The sequence below is a fragment of the Debaryomyces hansenii genome, assembly GCF_000006445.2.
Source record: "Debaryomyces hansenii CBS767 chromosome A complete sequence".
In the NCBI taxonomy this organism is placed as follows: Eukaryota; Fungi; Ascomycota; class Pichiomycetes; order Serinales; family Debaryomycetaceae; genus Debaryomyces; species Debaryomyces hansenii.
The window spans coordinates 341,722-349,288 of record NC_006043.2 but is presented as its reverse complement, the minus strand read 5'-3'; the positions used below and the strand labels follow the sequence as shown (position 1 = coordinate 349,288).

At 38.8% G+C, this 7,567-nt stretch overlaps 5 annotated features.

Annotated features, from left to right (window-relative positions):
- Positions 1–1,453: part of a mobile genetic element (relic of Debaryomyces hansenii Tdh5 retrotransposon) that runs on past the window's edge.
- A 910-nt stretch (positions 1,454–2,363) lies between these two features.
- Positions 2,364–2,820: a long terminal repeat (solo LTR of Debaryomyces hansenii Tdh5 retrotransposon).
- Positions 2,816–4,178: a mobile genetic element (relic of Debaryomyces hansenii Tdh5 retrotransposon).
- A 910-nt stretch (positions 4,179–5,088) lies between these two features.
- Positions 5,089–5,545: a long terminal repeat (solo LTR of Debaryomyces hansenii Tdh5 retrotransposon).
- Positions 5,541–6,903: a mobile genetic element (relic of Debaryomyces hansenii Tdh5 retrotransposon).
- Between the last annotated feature and the right edge of the window lie 664 nt (positions 6,904–7,567).

Here is a 7,567-nt window from a genome sequence, read left to right as displayed (position 1 = left end):
TATCTTGGGTTCCTTTAAGATATCTGAGGACATGTTTGGCACATTTCATATGCATCTCAGAGGGTTTGGCTAAGTGTCTACTAAGTATCCCAACAGCGTACGCAATATCTGTTCGAACAGTAGTAGATGCAAATAATAGCTTTCCTACTAGAGAGCGGTACCTGGTGGCATCACATTCTTCTGTGTCGTCCTTGTGTAAGTCTTCTCCGGCCAATGTCGGAGTTGCCACAGTGTTTGCATCAGTCATTTCAAAGTCCTGCAACACCTTTCCAATGTAGTCATAGAGACATATCTTGATACCATTGGTATCCTGAGCAATATTAATTCCTAGAAACTTCTTCGCAACCCCTAAGTCTTTCATTTTAAACTTCAGTGCGAGCATTTTCTTTACATCTTCAATTTCCTTCATATCCTTTCCTGATATAAGGATATCATCAACATAAAGGCCAATAATTATGTTCCCTCGAACATATATGCCTAACTCAGTGTCAATTCGGTTGAACCTATGTTCAGCAAGAAAATCTGAAATTGTAGTATTCCAACATATCGGTGCTTGTTTCAATCCATACAACGATTTGTTCAACTTGCAGACTTTCTCTGGTTCATTCTCATTAATAAAACCAACAGGCTGTTTCATATAGAGTGTTTCCTCAACAGTACCGTTCAAAAATGCGGTATCTACATCCATCTGATGGACAACTCTATTATCAACAGCACTGAATGCTAGAAGTAGCTTCACAGATTCATATCTGATCACAGGACTGAAGGTATCCAAGTAATCTTCCCCTGGAACCTGACTGAAGCCCTGTGCTACTAGTCTAGCTTTGTATCTACCATCATCCTTTTTGGTAAATACCCATCTGTTGCCTATTGCTTTTCTATCCTTAGGCAACAGTACTAAATCCCATGTATTATTTGAGTAGTGAGCACTCATCTCACTATCCATGGCGATTTTCCATTTTTCAGCTTCGTCACTCAGCATTGCCTGTTTGTATGTTACTGGTACACCATCTTTCTTGGTACTAACAACATAGGCGTGTGACATGAAATAACCAGATCCTCTGACAACAAGCGAGGAGTCTGATTCAGTATGCAGTGTTTCATATTTCAGTTTCTTAGAAGGTTCAGTTTCTCCATCCGACGATACTTCTGATCTTCTACGCAGTCTATCAGGCATAGTAATAGCTCTTCTTCTCCTCACAGGTTCATCAACATAATCCTCATCATCAGACTTATCAAAGTTATCGTGATGACGTTCATAGAAAGAAGTAGCATAGTCTTCCCCTGGAACCGAAGCTTCTGAGTCAGAAATGTACTCGATACGAGGACGAGACACCTCTTGCGTTACGAGAGGGGACAACGGTTCAACCACTCTAGGAGTGGTGGTAATACCAGGAGAGGACGACAGCGAACCACGAGAAGGTGGGCCCACGATATCCATAGATGGCCCATCTAATGAAATATTTGGTGATGAAATATTTTAGTGAGAATGCAATTTATTTGAGAAAATGCAAACAGGTTGCAAAACGAAATAAATACTTGATTGAGTTAACAATGGGAATACTACCAGTGAATATTCCCATTCTAAGACAAATTGGATGACTATGAGCCGATAAAAAGGTTAATTAAACTATTCATTACTGGTTTAAGTAATACCCATTACCGTTAATGGAAACAGCGTTCAAATGTGTAATCCCAATATTCTACTATATAAGGAGGTCAATTTAAAAGGTATTCCGATTGTATTTTAGATAGTAAGTAATATATACTTGAAATTATTGATTATATTGTGCAAACTGTTATATTGTGTAAAACCTAAAAAAAAATAGAAAAACAAATACTGAAATGAGTTCCCCCTTAGAGAAATTACTTCAAGCGCGCAAAATTATGATTCAGTCCAAATTGGTTTGCTTTAAATGTGGTGGCATTGGCCACAAATCTAATGTGTGTCCTTCTGTTAGCGATGCTGACTATCGGAAACCGAGACATACTACTGGTCGTGGTTCATCTGGACTGGATGATGAATTCCGCACTCAGAATCGACCATCTGTGCATGGTAATGTATGGGTGGCTTCCACATCGCGTGTCCCCGATGGATTCTACCTTGATTCTGGTGCGACTCTTCATGTTACGTGTCAGAAGGAGCTATTACATGATTTTTCTGATAGTTCTGGGTCAATTACTGGTCTTGACTCGGGAACCCTGTTTGAAATTGCTGGGAAAGGAACCCTTAACTTTCTGTTGCCTGATGGTTCTTTCCTTACTCTCACTGATGTCCAATATGTTCCTTCCTGTGATCGATGTTGAAATATATTAGTATATTTTATGCGAAGTCAGAATAAATTGAGAAATCATGTAAAGCGTGTTGAAATATATTAGTATATTTTATGCGAAGTCAGAATAAATTGAGAAATCATGTAAAGCGGCTGCAAATTCTTTTATATCTCAATAGAACCAGAATGCCGTTTGGCTTTCTATTGTTATACCATAAAGATTACGCCCGCCTTATGATTGTTGAAGCTATCATTGGATAGTAGTTTTTCTTGGAAGAAAGGCACTGATAAAATGCCTTTCGGTTTCCATATATCTGCCTTCCCATTCGCTGTTTACCTGGAAACAACGGGAAGCGTACTCCTATTCTTGTGGAAATATTGGACTATATAAAGAGGTCTTTGGACCTCCTTGAATACAGAATTTATATAGAGATCAAGTAAATTATATATTATAATTGACACTGACTAACTGATTAACTGACTGACTGATTACCTAACCTGATACTGACCTGATAATGTATGCTACTTTCGAGAATTTACTTCAACAGCGTACGCAATATCTGTTCGAACAGTAGTAGATGCAAATAATAGCTTTCCTACTAGAGAGCGGTACCTGGTGGCATCACATTCTTCTGTGTCGTCCTTGTGTAAGTCTTCTCCGGCCAATGTCGGAGTTGCCACAGTGTTTGCATCAGTCATTTCAAAGTCCTGCAACACCTTTCCAATGTAGTCATAGAGACATATCTTGATACCATTGGTATCCTGAGCAATATTAATTCCTAGAAACTTCTTCGCAACCCCTAAGTCTTTCATTTTAAACTTCAGTGCGAGCATTTTCTTTACATCTTCAATTTCCTTCATATCCTTTCCTGATATAAGGATATCATCAACATAAAGGCCAATAATTATGTTCCCTCGAACATATATGCCTAACTCAGTGTCAATTCGGTTGAACCTATGTTCAGCAAGAAAATCTGAAATTGTAGTATTCCAACATATCGGTGCTTGTTTCAATCCATACAACGATTTGTTCAACTTGCAGACTTTCTCTGGTTCATTCTCATTAATAAAACCAACAGGCTGTTTCATATAGAGTGTTTCCTCAACAGTACCGTTCAAAAATGCGGTATCTACATCCATCTGATGGACAACTCTATTATCAACAGCACTGAATGCTAGAAGTAGCTTCACAGATTCATATCTGATCACAGGACTGAAGGTATCCAAGTAATCTTCCCCTGGAACCTGACTGAAGCCCTGTGCTACTAGTCTAGCTTTGTATCTACCATCATCCTTTTTGGTAAATACCCATCTGTTGCCTATTGCTTTTCTATCCTTAGGCAACAGTACTAAATCCCATGTATTATTTGAGTAGTGAGCACTCATCTCACTATCCATGGCGATTTTCCATTTTTCAGCTTCGTCACTCAGCATTGCCTGTTTGTATGTTACTGGTACACCATCTTTCTTGGTACTAACAACATAGGCGTGTGACATGAAATAACCAGATCCTCTGACAACAAGCGAGGAGTCTGATTCAGTATGCAGTGTTTCATATTTCAGTTTCTTAGAAGGTTCAGTTTCTCCATCCGACGATACTTCTGATCTTCTACGCAGTCTATCAGGCATAGTAATAGCTCTTCTTCTCCTCACAGGTTCATCAACATAATCCTCATCATCAGACTTATCAAAGTTATCGTGATGACGTTCATAGAAAGAAGTAGCATAGTCTTCCCCTGGAACCGAAGCTTCTGAGTCAGAAATGTACTCGATACGAGGACGAGACACCTCTTGCGTTACGAGAGGGGACAACGGTTCAACCACTCTAGGAGTGGTGGTAATACCAGGAGAGGACGACAGCGAACCACGAGAAGGTGGGCCCACGATATCCATAGATGGCCCATCTAATGAAATATTTGGTGATGAAATATTTTAGTGAGAATGCAATTTATTTGAGAAAATGCAAACAGGTTGCAAAACGAAATAAATACTTGATTGAGTTAACAATGGGAATACTACCAGTGAATATTCCCATTCTAAGACAAATTGGATGACTATGAGCCGATAAAAAGGTTAATTAAACTATTCATTACTGGTTTAAGTAATACCCATTACCGTTAATGGAAACAGCGTTCAAATGTGTAATCCCAATATTCTACTATATAAGGAGGTCAATTTAAAAGGTATTCCGATTGTATTTTAGATAGTAAGTAATATATACTTGAAATTATTGATTATATTGTGCAAACTGTTATATTGTGTAAAACCTAAAAAAAAATAGAAAAACAAATACTGAAATGAGTTCCCCCTTAGAGAAATTACTTCAAGCGCGCAAAATTATGATTCAGTCCAAATTGGTTTGCTTTAAATGTGGTGGCATTGGCCACAAATCTAATGTGTGTCCTTCTGTTAGCGATGCTGACTATCGGAAACCGAGACATACTACTGGTCGTGGTTCATCTGGACTGGATGATGAATTCCGCACTCAGAATCGACCATCTGTGCATGGTAATGTATGGGTGGCTTCCACATCGCGTGTCCCCGATGGATTCTACCTTGATTCTGGTGCGACTCTTCATGTTACGTGTCAGAAGGAGCTATTACATGATTTTTCTGATAGTTCTGGGTCAATTACTGGTCTTGACTCGGGAACCCTGTTTGAAATTGCTGGGAAAGGAACCCTTAACTTTCTGTTGCCTGATGGTTCTTTCCTTACTCTCACTGATGTCCAATATGTTCCTTCCTGTGATCGATGTTGAAATATATTAGTATATTTTATGCGAAGTCAGAATAAATTGAGAAATCATGTAAAGCGTGTTGAAATATATTAGTATATTTTATGCGAAGTCAGAATAAATTGAGAAATCATGTAAAGCGGCTGCAAATTCGTTTATATCTCAATAGAACCAGAATGCCGTTTGGCTTTCTATTGTTATACCATAAAGATTACGCCCGCCTTATGATTGTTGAAGCTATCATTGGATAGCAGTTTTTCTTGGAAGAAAGGCACTGATAAAATGCCTTTCGGTTTCCATATATCTGCCTTCCCATTCGCTGTTTACCTGGAAACAACGGGAAGCGTACTCCTATTCTTGTGGAAATATTGGACTATATAAAGAGGTCTTTGGACCTCCTTGAATACAGAATTTATATAGAGATCAAGTAAATTATATATTATAATTGACACTGACTAACTGATTAACTGACTGACTGATTACCTAACCTGATACTGACCTGATAATGTATGCTACTTTCGAGAATTTACTTCAACAGCGTACGCAATATCTGTTCGAACAGTAGTAGATGCAAATAATAGCTTTCCTACTAGAGAGCGGTACCTGGTGGCATCACATTCTTCTGTGTCGTCCTTGTGTAAGTCTTCTCCGGCCAATGTCGGAGTTGCCACAGTGTTTGCATCAGTCATTTCAAAGTCCTGCAACACCTTTCCAATGTAGTCATAGAGACATATCTTGATACCATTGGTATCCTGAGCAATATTAATTCCTAGAAACTTCTTCGCAACCCCTAAGTCTTTCATTTTAAACTTCAGTGCGAGCATTTTCTTTACATCTTCAATTTCCTTCATATCCTTTCCTGATATAAGGATATCATCAACATAAAGGCCAATAATTATGTTCCCTCGAACATATATGCCTAACTCAGTGTCAATTCGGTTGAACCTATGTTCAGCAAGAAAATCTGAAATTGTAGTATTCCAACATATCGGTGCTTGTTTCAATCCATACAACGATTTGTTCAACTTGCAGACTTTCTCTGGTTCATTCTCATTAATAAAACCAACAGGCTGTTTCATATAGAGTGTTTCCTCAACAGTACCGTTCAAAAATGCGGTATCTACATCCATCTGATGGACAACTCTATTATCAACAGCACTGAATGCTAGAAGTAGCTTCACAGATTCATATCTGATCACAGGACTGAAGGTATCCAAGTAATCTTCCCCTGGAACCTGACTGAAGCCCTGTGCTACTAGTCTAGCTTTGTATCTACCATCATCCTTTTTGGTAAATACCCATCTGTTGCCTATTGCTTTTCTATCCTTAGGCAACAGTACTAAATCCCATGTATTATTTGAGTAGTGAGCACTCATCTCACTATCCATGGCGATTTTCCATTTTTCAGCTTCGTCACTCAGCATTGCCTGTTTGTATGTTACTGGTACACCATCTTTCTTGGTACTAACAACATAGGCGTGTGACATGAAATAACCAGATCCTCTGACAACAAGCGAGGAGTCTGATTCAGTATGCAGTGTTTCATATTTCAGTTTCTTAGAAGGTTCAGTTTCTCCATCCGACGATACTTCTGATCTTCTACGCAGTCTATCAGGCATAGTAATAGCTCTTCTTCTCCTCACAGGTTCATCAACATAATCCTCATCATCAGACTTATCAAAGTTATCGTGATGACGTTCATAGAAAGAAGTAGCATAGTCTTCCCCTGGAACCGAAGCTTCTGAGTCAGAAATGTACTCGATACGAGGACGAGACACCTCTTGCGTTACGAGAGGGGACAACGGCTCAACCACTCTAGGAGTGGTGGTAATACCAGGAGAGGACGACAGCGAACCACGAGAAGGTGGGCCCACGATATCCATAGATGGCCCATCTAATGAAATATTTGGTGATGAAATATTTTAGTGAGAATGCAATTTATTTGAGAAAATGCAAACAGGTTGCAAAACGAAATAAATACTTGATTGAGTTAACAATGGGAATACTACCAGTGAATATTCCCATTCTAAGACAAATTGGATGACTATGAGCCGATAAAAAGGTTAATTAAACTATTCATTACTGGTTTAAGTAATACCCATTACCGTTAATGGAAACAGCGTTCAAATGTGTAATCCCAATATTCTACTATATAAGGAGGTCAATTTAAAAGGTATTCCGATTGTATTTTAGATAGTAAGTAATATATACTTGAAATTATTGATTATATTGTGCAAACTGTTATATTGTGTAAAACCTAAAAAAAAATAGAAAAACAAATACTGAAATGAGTTCCCCCTTAGAGAAATTACTTCAAGCGCGCAAAATTATGATTCAGTCCAAATTGGTTTGCTTTAAATGTGGTGGCATTGGCCACAAATCTAATGTGTGTCCTTCTGTTAGCGATGCTGACTATCGGAAACCGAGACATACTACTGGTCGTGGTTCATCTGGACTGGATGATGAATTCCGCACTCAGAATCGACCATCTGTGCATGGTAAAGGATGGGGTGGGTTCCCCCATCCCGGGGCCCCCCAAGGGATTTTCACTTTATTTTC